This window comes from Diaphorina citri, unplaced genomic scaffold, assembly GCF_000475195.1.
Source record: "Diaphorina citri unplaced genomic scaffold, Diaci psyllid genome assembly version 1.1 scaffold119, whole genome shotgun sequence".
Taxonomy (NCBI): Eukaryota; Metazoa; Arthropoda; class Insecta; order Hemiptera; family Psyllidae; genus Diaphorina; species Diaphorina citri.
This window is the reverse complement of record NW_007377556.1, coordinates 35726-48959: the sequence shown is the minus strand read 5'-3', so window position 1 is coordinate 48959 and position 13234 is coordinate 35726. Positions and strand designations below refer to the sequence as shown.

Here is a 13234-nt window from a genome sequence, read left to right as displayed (position 1 = left end):
CGAGAACCCGGCGAAGAGATTTTATTGTGTTATTGGGGATATCTCCTTGAAAGGTAAAGAATGCACCATGGAATACGATACATCGGTTATTTATCCATACCTTATTGGATATAGAAAGTAAATAAAGACTTATTACCTAAAATTAAAATAAAAACCATCTTTTAGATAATTAAATAACAGCTCCCAAAACCTCCTCAATATTAGAGAGGCAGGCTAACCCATAAGCTACTATAAATCCGATTGGATGAATCCATAATCCTTAATAATAAAAGAGAGTTGGAGGGAGAGATAGAAAAGGAAATGAGAAGAGCAGGAGAGATGGGGAGGGGAAAGATACCGTCGAGAGATGGCGGAAAGATAAGAGACCACAAAAAAAGAGAGAAGGAGAGAATGAAGGAGAATTAGAAGAGAGGAAGAGAGGGAGGGCAATGAAGGGTAAAAAAGAGGAAGAAGGAGACAGGGAGAAAGAGGCGGAAAGGAGTAACGGGAGGGGGAGCAGCGAGTTAAATATAAAGTCAATCCCTAAAATGATAGAGCGTACAAAATCCCTAAAAAAGAGGGGGCTACCTTGAAAATTGCTTCTTACTCCCTCGCTCCTTTCCCTCCTTTATCTCCCGCGCCTCATTTACTTTTTTCAAAATAAAATTTTAGGGAAAGGCGGGGCGCAAACAGGGGCAAAGCTCCAACCGCCTTTTTTAACATTACTGTGTGCTTTACCCTGCTTAGCACTGGCTTCTAAAGAGTTTCTAAACTTTACAAAAAAGGGGCGGCGGTAAAAAAAAAAAAAAAAAAAAAAAAAATCGTAATAATACTAAATGTAATAATAAGACAAAAATAACGATTATTGAAAAAAGGTAAGGTCTGTAACATACCCATACTTTCAAAAAAAAAAGAAAAACTCGCTCTTAAACTCTCTCTCCGTCTTTCCTCTCTCTAATCTCCCCGCTCTTGCGCTCCTTCTCTCGTCTCTCCTCTCTCCGTTAACCTCGCCTAGTGGTTACCTTCCACTCAAGAGTCTATAATTATTTTTACTATCAAAAATTACATTATTTAGGTTACTTCCATACCTATTTATAGCTACATAGCTTAGGTATTGATCATTTTACCGAGAAACAGCAGGTAATGTACATGGTAGGTACTCGCATTAATGATAGCCAAAAGCGAAAAATGTAAAACGCAACGAAATTCAAGAGATAGGGACTAAGAAGAGGAAGAAGAGAGAGCGAGAGAGGGAATTTAAAAGAGGAAGGAGAGAAAGAGGGAGAGAGAGGAAGGAGAGAGAAAGAGAGTGGGAGGTAACAAAAGAGGAAGAGGGAGAGAAGACCAAGTAAAAATATGAGACAGCGAACGAAAGATTTATGGAAAAGGGGTAAGAGAATTACCTTATGAACAGGGAGGGAGGAAGGAAGAAAGAGAGGGAGAGAGAGGAAGGAGGAGAAATATGGGAAAGAAAGGAGGGAGAGAGACGTAAGCTCGGTGTAAGCTTTCCGTATAAAAAGCACAGCTTCAGGAGTTTTACAAATAATATAACGTATAGTATAACGGTCACCTAATACCTTACATTCAATAATTAGGCACACAAAAGAGAACAGGTATTAGAGATTACCTATTTTACTGGCATATCATATGTCTCACTCTTTCCCTCTCTCACTATCTCTCTTTCTCTCTCTCCCCCTCCCTCTATCTCTCTCTCCCTCTCTAGAGATTACCTATTTTACTGGCATATCATATGTCTCACTCTTTCCCTCTCTCACTATCTCTCTTTCTCTCCCTCCCTCTACTCTCTCCCCCTCCCTCCCTCTCTCTCTCTCCCCCTCCCTCTATCTCTTTCTCTCGTCTTTCAGAAGGAGGTTTCTCAGTTTCACCCTCTCTCGCCCTCATAGGTATGTCTACGCTCTATATCTCTCTCTCTGTTAGGGGATCAATTTTTTTTCTTTCTTTCTTTCTTTCTCTCTCTCTCTTTCTCTTCCAGGGGAGAAGGTCTCTCACTTTCACCCCCTCTGGCCCTATTTCTACAGTTTTCTCTTTGTTCCTCCTCCTCCTCTCTCCCCCCCTCTCTCTCTCCCTCCCTCCCTCCCTTAACTATCTGCTAGTATTAATCCTATCATCTATTTCCATGTCTTATCTCTTTCCCTCCTATTCTCTCTCTCTCTCTTCTCTATTTTCCTTCTCTTTTTCTCTCTTCTCCCTTGTCCTAATAACTCCCTAATTTTATTTGGAAAGTAGAAAGTTTTCTTTTCTCTTCCTGTAGTTTTTACAGGACAGGGTGGGGGGAATTGTTAGGACAGAGTGGGGAGAATTTAGGACAGAGTGGGGGAATTGTGTCCAAGGCGAAAAATGAAGAGCGTTCTATGCAGGAAGTGGTGAACATTGAAACATTTGTAAAAGCTAGGGTAAAAGAACACTCAAATAAGCATCATTCAATAGGATAAGGAAAGTCGTGTGATGTTCACACCAGATTTTTTCCTTCGTTAGCTACTCCATCTTGCTCCACTTTCCCCTAAGAGTTTTTTATGTAGTTTAATATAGGAACCTTTTTTTTTTACGTCCCAGAATTACTTATCCTTTGCAATTTCTCCTTCTCCGCCTTATTCCTCCTCCCTTCTCGCCCTTTATTACTTTCTCCTTCACTCTCCTCTTTTTACCCTTCTTGCTCTCTTTTCCTAACAGGAAACAAGAGCCCTTTTTTGCGTCCCTTTTTTTTACCTGAATAAACATGCAGAAACATTTGAACTGGAATAGAATACATACTGTCCAATTTTCATCCTGATTGGGTAAAGTTTAACAGTTTAACTCTTGGATTAAGCTACCTAATTGTTTGTTAATTTCAAACTTTTTAGTTAATCAGATTACTTGGTTCAAGAGTTAAAATTAAACCAAGTTTACTTTGTTGTCCCGGTTGTTATGGGTACTTACCAACTTAAACGCGAGAATCTCCTACTTTGGTTTTATTGTTATCTGATTGGAGACAATGCCTTTTCAAATCTGAAAGAAAAAATAAGTTTCATAAATTGAAACCACAAAATTTAATGACAATACCCTTGATTCACTTTTTTCCGCCAATGTTCTTGAGAGGGAAATTTTGTACCCTAACTCAGTTATCAAGTTTCCTTAAATTATAGATACTTTATACTTTCAAGTTGTAAGCTTGTAAGTCGTTTTTAGGCCACACAGCAAAAAAATCGTAAAGTTTCGGTCTTTTTTTTTCTCCTTTCAACATGGTATAAGCGTGTACAAGATGATAAATAAGTAATAAAAATGTGCCCCAAATGTTATCCTTCGTTTGATATTTTTACATTAATTTTTCCTCCTAAAATACGAGTAGGTACATATTTATTTTCCCTCATAATATGTATTCAGTACTGTTACTCTTTCTTTCTTTTCCCTCTTTCTTTTTCTTTTTCTTTTTTCCTTCTTATTTTCTTATTTTCCCTCATAATATGTATTAAATCTCTTGGTTGAGATCAATTCCTCCATCCATCCTTCTGTCCTCTAATTCTGTTCATTAAACATACGTCGCTACTGTTCTCCTTAAGAGACACTATAATCTCTATGCACCTTGTTTATACTGCCTCATGCTGAATTGACACTAGAATGTTCCTTTGCCCTACCAGACGAAATCGCACCTTCCTTCTTTAAATGAGCAACCTTACAGCAATAAAACAAACCTGTAACTTCTTTCCCAAGATCGGAAGTTGCAACACACGACTCGCATTTGTAGAACAACCTTGTTTATACTGCCTCATGCTGAATTATAGAATGTTCCTTTGCCCTAGCAGTCGAAATCGCACCTTCTTTCTTTAGATGAGCAACCCTACAGCAATAAAACAAACCTGTAACTTCTTTCCCAAGATCGGAAGTTGCAACACACGACTCACATTTGTAGAACGGGTAGATTAGCTTGGCAAAATTTCGTCAGACTGCAATCCAAAGTTCTCTAAATTGTTTACAACAATGTCTAGGAAGATAAGTATCTTCTGCGCTCGTACAATATCTAACGTCAGATCTAATTAGAATTCTGTCTTGTAAAAAAAAGTAATTTATCATTTTGTCTCCTCGGTACAACAATTGAATACCACAAGAGCGAAATTTAAGATTGAATCAGTGACGTATACTAAAATGAGGTGAAAATTCCGAAAAACCATGAAACTCTGTTTCGTGTTAATATAGGCCGGGCGGCGCTTTGAACTCTTGACGTTCGCGCGCCTCCCGGCACGCTTGATCAGCCAATCTTAGTTTACTCACCACTTTAACCTTGTAATAATTTCATCAGAAGAGGGTTTGAGGGAACTGTAACAATGGTCTTATCTTTCCGAAATCAAAGAGAGGAGACCAGAGAAAGTCGGCCGTTCTGAGAACAAACTTGAAACATCACCCAAGTAAGCGCAACTGATCTATTACAAATGTATAACATATTTTGAGTCCCTATTAGGACAAAAGGAGGGAGAAAGGGAAGAAAGAGAGAGGGACAGAAGGAGAGAGAGGGAAGGAATAGATGGAGAGAGTGTGAGAGACAGGAAAGAGGGAGAGAGAGAAAGAGAGGGTTCAGTCTACAAGAGGCTTTCCATGTCTTGTACTATTATATGAGTCGGCCAGAATTTACATGTACCTTTCAGGTATCTATCATTTCCCCCTCTCTCTTTGTTCCATAATTCCAATACTTCCTCTGTCTCTGTCGGCAACATAAACATGTACGAGCATAAAATAATATATTCCTCCCTCTCTCTCTCTCTCTGTCCCTCCATCTCTTTGTCCCTTTCTTGTGTAATTTTATGTATGTACCTATCTCTCCCTTTTGAAATCCCCTGTCTATCTCCCTCTCTCTCTCTTTCTTCCTCTCTTCTCTCTCTCTCCCTCTCTCTCTCACTCTCTCTCTCTCTCTCTCACTCTCTCTCTCCTATGTATTGATGAGTCGGCCAGAATTTACATGTACCTTTCAGGTATCTATCATTTCCCCCTCTCTCTTTGTTCCATAATTCCAATACTTGCTCTGTCTCTGTCGGCAACATAAACATGTACGAGCATAAAATAATATATTCCTCCCTCTCTCTCCCTCTCTCACTCTCTCTGTCCCTCCATCTCTTTGTCCCTTTCTCGTGTAATTTTATGTATGTACCTATATCTCCCTTTTGAAATCCCCTGTCTATCTCCCTCTCTCTCTTTCTTCCTCTCTCTTTCTTCCTCTCTCTCTCTTCTCTCTCTCTCTTCTCTCTCTCTCTCTCTCTCTCTCCCATGTATTGTAATGTATGTACCTCTATCTCCCTTTGAAATCCCCTGTCTGTAATTGAATTTCCCCGCGCTTAGTTTGTGGGTAATACCTATATTACAGTTTCGAAATTTCCATACGTTAATTCGGTCTGCTTTGTAAAAAGTTCACAAGCTAGTGCCACACACTCCGGCTAAAGTTACCTTCCCTACTTTTATTTTATGTCTGGCGAAAGTTTCCGAGTTGACGTTGATATATCGAATTAGCCCTTGCAGGCTTGGAGATTCCTCTAAGCTTAACCCATTTTTTGGGTCAGTTGCCTTTTACACATGAGCCTCAGTGGGCTTTTTGTGTCCCATTAGCCCTTGCAAGCTTCCAGATTCCTATAAGCTTAACCCATATTTTTGGGTCAGTTGCCCTTACAAATGAGCCTCAGTGGGCTTATTGTGTCGAATTAGCCCTTGCAAGCTTGGAGATTCCTCTAAGCTTAACCCATTTTTTGGGTCAGTTGCCCTTACACCTAAGCCTCAGAGTGGGCTTTTTGTGTCGAATTAGCCCTTGCAAGCTTGGAGATTCCTCTAAGCTTAACCCATCTTTTGGGTCAGTTGCCCCTACACCTAAGCCTCAGAGTGGACTTTTTGTGTGCAAGCTTACTTACATAGAAGTCTGGTAATCAAGAGGGCGAGGGTTCAGCCTTCCCTTCCTCAATGTTGGGGTAAACTGAAGAAAATTAAGAACTGCTTTGACAATTTTAATTTTAAGAGAGGATTTCTTTCGATTTTTTTCCCCAAGTTCTTTGACCTCTAACAGTATACAATACCTATACATATTTATATTACCTATTTATGAATGACATAAGGAGTGAGTATACATAACAACTTACCTAATTATACCACTTAAAGCCACCTATGTTCTTCTCATAACCAAATAACGGGGAGGTCGTTACAATTTTTCATATGTAATATGTATATTAGGGTACACTCGACCTTCTCATTAATACATATCAAACCCACAAGAATTAGTTCACGATTCGTGAAGCATGAATTGGAATATATTATTGCGGTTTATAGTCAATATGATATATTAAGCCGCGCATACACTGAAATGTTGTACAGCTTTGATAGGTAGGTACTTCTTGTTAGCGATATTAGTACCCAAAGATGACCAATGTAGATCATCATGTGAAGCATGAATTGGAATATATTATTGCGGTTTATAGTCAATATGATATATTAAGCCGCGCATACACTGAAATGTTGTACAGCTTTGTTAGGTAGGTACTTCTTGTTAGCGATATTAGCACCCAAAGATGACCAATGTAGATCATCAGGGGTATCCAAGCTTCTTCTTCTTTGCCTTTTCCCATGTACAGACGGGGTCGGCGTTTGTCGTCGGCCTCTCAATCAGCTTTAGAGTGATCACTTTGAGGCCAACTGGTTTTGGCCAATCAAAATTTTCCGAGTGGATGCCCTTCGCACTCAACCTTCGCTATTGATATAGCATAAGGAAATTTGGACTAGTCTACTCCGTTTGGGGCATCCAAGCTATGTTCGCTATACCCATACTCAAGTGTATATTTGAGTACTTTTCCCATGTACAGACGGGGTCGGCGTTTGTCGTCGGCCTCTCAATCAGCTTTAGAGTGATCACTTTGAGGCCAACTGGTTTTGGCTAATCAAAATTTTCCGAGTGGATGCCTTTCATAAGGAAATTTGGACTAGTCTACTCCCTGTTTGGGGCATCCAAGCTATGTTCGCTATACCCAAACTCAAGTGTATATTTGAGTCTTTTCTCAGAAAGTCACCACTATAAATTCAGGCCTCCACTGCCTCCAGCTTCAGTTGTGTCCAATTTCAAGCCTCGCCCTTTGAAAAGTTTCTCGTAATCTAGCGGAACGCTCAAGACAATAATTTGGTCGAATTAAAAGTTTCTCTCTCGGAAATATTGTTTCCAATTTCGTCGTCTTCGCCAGAAAATTTGTCTCGAAGGGAGAGAAAGTTGAGAAAACTCAAGAGAAAAAGGTTTTCGAGAGGAGGGGGATTTTCATCCTTAACCAGTGGACAGTGTTATAATGACCCCCACTTTCCCCTGACTTCCCCCACAGCGGAACGCTCAAGACAATAATTTGGTCGAATTAAAAGTTTCTCTCTCGGAAATATTGTTTCCAATTTCGTCGTCTTCGCCAGAAAATCTGTCTCGAAGGGAGAGAAAGTTGAGAAAACTCAAGAGAAAAAGGTTTTCGAGAGGGGGATTTTCATCCTTGACCAGTGGACAGTGTTATAATGACCCCCACTTTCCCCTGACTTCCCCCACCCTCCAGCCCGGGTACCAACTACAATTTTATTTGGAAAGTAGAAAGTTTTCTTTTCTCTTCCTGTAGTTTTTACAGGACAGGGTGGGGGGAATTGTTAGGACAGAGTGGGGGGAATTGTGTCCAAGGCGAAAAATGAAGAGCGTTCTATGCAGGAAGTGGTGAACATTGAAACATTTGAACTGGAATAGAATACATACATGACTTTGAAACATCACCCAAGTAAGCGCAACTGATCTATTACAAATGTATAACATATTTTGAGTCCCTATTAGGACAAAAGGAGGGAGAAAGAGAAGAAAGAGAGAGGGACAGATGGAGAGAGTGTGAGAGACAGGAAAAAGGGAGAGAGAGAAAGAGAGGGTTCAGTCTACAAGAGGCTTTCCATGTCTTGTACTATTACATGAGTCGGCCAGAATTTACATGTACCTTTCAGGTATCTATCATTTCCCCCTCTCTCTTTGTTCGAAAAACCTTGGAAAATTAGTAATAGAAAGATTAGAAAGTAAATATCTCTCAATTTCCTCTCAATAGTCTCAATCTTTCTTCACCGAGTCCTTGATATAGGTACTAAACTCACTAAAGGCTAACAAAAAGATTCCGTCAGGGCAGGAAAAACACTGTTCTTTCAAACGGATATGAAAGCAATTACGTGTTGAGGAGAAAGAGAATGAAAAATAAAAAGAAATAATAAAAAAAAGAAGGAACAAAAAGATTCCGTCAGGGCAGGAAAAACACTGTTTGCAAACGGATATGAAAGCAATTACGTGTTGAGGAGAAAGAGAATGAAAAAGAAAAAGAAATAATAAAAAAAAAGAAAAAGAAGAAATATAAGAAGAAAAAAGCAAACAATGTAAACTAATTTATAAAACAAAGAAAATCTGAGTGCGCCTTCCTGGAAATGGCCGAGTATGACAGAGACTGGGAGGGAGGGTTATAAAACAAAGAAAATCTGAGTGCGCCTTCCTGGAAATGGCCGAGTATGACAGAGACTGGGAGGGAGGGGAAGGAACTGAAAGAAGGAAAGAAAGAGAGGGAGAGAGGAGAAAAAGAGAACGAAAGAAGGGCAGTGAGAAAGAAAAGGAGAGAGGGGAAGTGAAAGAGAAAAAGAGTCAGGAGTCATGAATTATGACGTCATCGCCTACGGGAGCGTATGCCGTGACGTCAAACTTCACGATTTATGAAAGAGATGGAGAGAGGAGAAAAAGAGAACGAAAGAAGGGCAGTGAGAAAGAAAAGGAGAGAGGGGAAGTGAAAGAGAAAAAGAGTCGGGAGTCATGAATTATGACGTCATCGCCTACGGGAGCGTATGCCGTGACGTCAAACTTCACGATTTACCGGTATTGTTTAAATCGATTTATCTCGATATCTAGAAGTCGTAGAAGAAAAAGAAAAATTCCGTTGGTCCTCATTTTTTCTGCTCTATGACTTTGAAACATCACCCAAGTAAGCGCAACTGATCTATTACAAGGAAATGTATAACATATTTTGAGTCCCTATTAGGACAAAAGGAGGGAGAAAGAGAAGAAAGAGAGAGGGACAGCAGGAGAGAGAGGGAAGGAATAGATGGAGAGAGTGTGAGAGACAGGAAAGAGGGAGTTTATTTTTTGTGGCACTTGATTTATTTTGGGAGGAACGACTTGGCGGGGTCTTTTTTATGCCACGAAGTGGTATTTTTTGGGGTAACTTAATAGGTAGAGCTTTTCGCATAGGAAAATGTAACGCTGAAAAGCAAAAGAAGAAAATATCTATAAAAAAATACCACACCCATTATTTCAATAGCGGAGAAAAACAATTATTGGAATAGCTAAAGGTGCAACCAGTTTGCCAGTAGAACGTCATACAGGCATAAAATTATGACCCGATCACTTTGGAACAAGGTCGCACATTACTATTACTATCACTATAGTACTATCTATCTACATATTAGTCTATCACTATAAAGTCACCCGATTGACTAAAGTGCACTTGTGTCTTACTTAAGTGTTACATCACGCGAGGTTTCCAACAGGGTGTTCGAAAAAGTTTGCATCATCGTGCATCAGGAAAAATTGGAGGAAAAGTTGCCTTATCGACCTGAATACTCATATATTTTTAATTTTTATTGACCGAACGAGAGTGAGGTCTACCTTTCAACTCGACAGTTTTGCATTTGGTTTGGATGTTCGTTTGTTCCTCTGTCTTGTAAAAAAAAGTAATTTATCATTTTGTCTCCTCGGTACAACAATTGAATACCACAAGAGCGAAATTTAAGATTGAATCAGTGACGTATACTAAAATGAGATGAAAATTCCGAAAACCTTGAAACTGTGATGATGATCCAATGATCGAAATGCGCATCATGTAATTGTAAGTAACAAGCATGGTATCTTAAGGCTAAATAATTGAGAAATCACATTGCTTGAAACTCTGTTTCGTGTTAATATAGGCCGGACGGCGCGCGGCGCTTTGAACTCTTGAAGTTCGCGCGCCTCCCGGCACACTTGAGCAGCCGAAATTCGTTTACTCACCACTTTAGCCCTTGTATTAATTCCATCAGAAGAGGTTTGATAGAAGGAACTGTAACGAAAGTTTTTTCCTTCCGAAATCGAAGAGAGGAGGAGAAAGCCAGCGTTCTGAGAACAAACGAGACGAATGTGGGATTCTCAATTTCAGAGAAAAATACTAGAAAGTCTTCAAGACTTTCTAGTCTAGTATATGAAGAAAAAATGTTCTTTCCGGAACTTGTACAGGGTAAATCCCGTTTATTGTATAAATAAAATAAAGCTTGGGTTTCAAACCAACAATAGGTACTTGTAATTGGAAGTAAATTATAAATTTCCAACTTACAAACAACATTTAGCATGCAAATCATTTTCCAGTTCTTTCGTATTACACCACTGGATCGAATACATTCGTAGAGCTTCACAAACCTAGCCTACCTGTCTCTTGTCTCATACCCAAATTTGGAAAAACTCATTAATTGGATTCTGGGCACGATTTGAAATAGGAACTAGCGAGTGTTTTCAGTGGTTAGAGGCGCAGATACCCCTGAAAAGACCGAGGATTACCAAGACGGATTAATGTCCAGCGTGGGAATTAACGTTAGATTTAATTCGACGTTCGTTAACGTTCAGCCGTATTGGGGTCGTTTCCCCTATCAGACATTTTTAATGTTTTTCCTTCTCCTTTTAAATAAAAACCTTTGATTAGTTAATAATTGTAGAGGATGAAGCTATACCTTAGCTATGAAGATTAAAATCCGAATGGCAAAACTTTCATCTAAATATCCCTGAAAAGGGCTCTAAATCTAACAGGGGATAGACCACGAAGACTTTAATATAATTTCAGGGCAAGGCTTTAAAATAATTTCAGGTCATTTTCTTTTAAGGGAATTTTCGTCCCTGTTGGGATTCGAACTTGAGTCCTCTCTACAGAACCACTGTGGCAGTGGCTACTTTCCATTTTTAAAAATTTTCTAGGTATCTATTGCATTTATTGACAAGAGCCCCAAGGGGATCGATCGATAAAAGTCCGTCTCAATTTTCAATCTTACTCCCGAGAAAATTGAATCTCATCTGCACGACTAGTTCGGATGATGAGAAATTGAATTTTAAGGTTGATGATGGAAAACTTGACGGAAATTAACGGATGAGCAGGTTGGAAAATCGAATTAATAGAAAAGAGGAAATGAATAATAAAAGGACAGAAAATGAATTCCATTGAAAAAACTGACTCGAATGAGTATTCGATGAGTAAAAAAAAAAAAAAAAGTGAACATAAAATGATCTTCCAAAGAGGAAAAAATAGAAATAAAAAATAATAATCTTCTACCTGTTACCTATACACTCGATAGCATTTCTCAGATTTACTTTCTATTACCCTCTTCATGAGAAAGCATTGTGTTGTGGATATTTGTCCGTATCAGTGTCCTAAAATAATAGACTTCCGAGTTCCTAAATTAGAAAAATAAAAATAGGTACTCGTACGTACCTACAAGACCTACATACATACGTAAAAGCGAATAAGTAGATGATAATAATTATGAAAGTACCTACCAATATTATAAATAAATTATTCGATGAGTAAAAAAAAAAAAAAAAAGTGAACATAAAATGATCTTCCAAAGAGGAAAAAATAGAAATAAAAAATAATAATCTTCTACCTGTTACCTATACACTCGATAGCATTTCTCAGATTTACTTTCTATTACCCTCTTCATGAGGAAGCATTGTTTGTGGATATTTGTCCGTATCAGTGTCCTAAATATTAGACTTCCGAGTTCCTAAATTAGAAAAATAAAAATAGGTACTCGTACGTACCTACATACATACGTACAAGCGACTAAGTAGATGATAATAATTATGAAAGTACCAATATTATAAATAAATTATGTTGTAGATTATTACCTACCTAAATAATTTCTTTACGTACGAGTAAACAGTACAGATGGATAGAAAGTGGTGTGATGTTAACACCAAAGAATTTTATAACTTTTTTTAGTTTCATTTCTTTCGCTTCCCTTTAGCCTTTCCCACTCCATTCCTCTCCCTTCTCCATTTCGATTTCCATTTCAGTCTGTAAAAAAGCTTTTTAAAATAATGGAAAATGGAGGCAAGGAAAAAAGGATCAAATCGGAAGCTTTTGTACAATATTTTTTTCTAATTGAAAAAAAAAAAGAACATGAAATATTTTCTCCCGTTTTTTACGAGCATTTTTCTATTATTGTTATACCTGTACCAGGATTTCAGTTAGATAATGGCTTAGGATTCTGATCCAGACATTTGCTTGGTTCTAGGGGATTTGCTCAAGCTTCAAACGTTTGCTTTACCCCTAGACCAGCCACTCACTCTCAGGTCTACCTGATGAGCACACACACTATCAGGTAGACCTGACAGGCAGACGTATCTGAGAGTAAGTGGCTGGCCCTAAGATTGATGAGATTGAGTGTGCTCAGTCCTCAGTCCCAGGTTATTGGGTTCCAGAAGACCACTTAGATATATACCAGTGTTCAATTTGGTTTCAGTAAATTGCTTAGGTTCCTTAGTTTAACTGAAAAGCTTTGTACCCCCCCCCCCCTTCTTTCTCTCTTTTTTGAGGTTTGACAGAGGAGGTCGCAAATAACGGAGTTCTTATCGTCCAAAATCTAAGAGATCAGTACAGGATAGGAGAAAGCCATTCAGGATAAAGTTTGCATGGGGCAGGAATCGATAAATGAACTGGTACAGGATAGGAGAAAGCCATTCAGGATAAAGTTTGCATGGGGCAGGAATCGATAAATGAACTGGTTCATGTATTAAAAAAAAAGCACCTACCTACCTCCCTCACAATCATACATAAGTGCGCCATTTTACCAGGTATTAATTTATGTAGCATACGTGGTTCCTATTTTTAGGTAGGTATATTTTATCAATGCTACATGCACGCCTACATTTCCACTACATAAGCACGACTGTAAAGCTAGGCAAGGGAGTTAGACGAGGGTACGACTGTAAAGTTAGACAAGGGCGGGGTTTATTTATTATAGTTTCACGTATCCTCGTGTAATTAAATTTCCATGTACATTTTCCCCGAGTTCAAGTCAAATGCAATCCAATTTAAATTTGAACAGAGCTTACAAGGAAGAGAGAGAGAGAGAAAGTAGAAGGATAGGTAAATTTATCTTTCTATCTTGAGCACACAGTCTCTCTTCTTCTTCTTCTTCTTCTTCTTCTTCTTCTTCTTCTTCTTCTTCTTCT

General features: G+C 38.7%; 1 long non-coding RNA gene across 1 annotated transcript in view; it reads left to right on the top strand.

The window, feature by feature from the left end:
• LOC108254594 overlaps positions 1 to 13234 on the top strand; it is a 100156-nt gene that overhangs the window by 52839 nt on the left and 34083 nt on the right. The window lies entirely within an intron of this gene.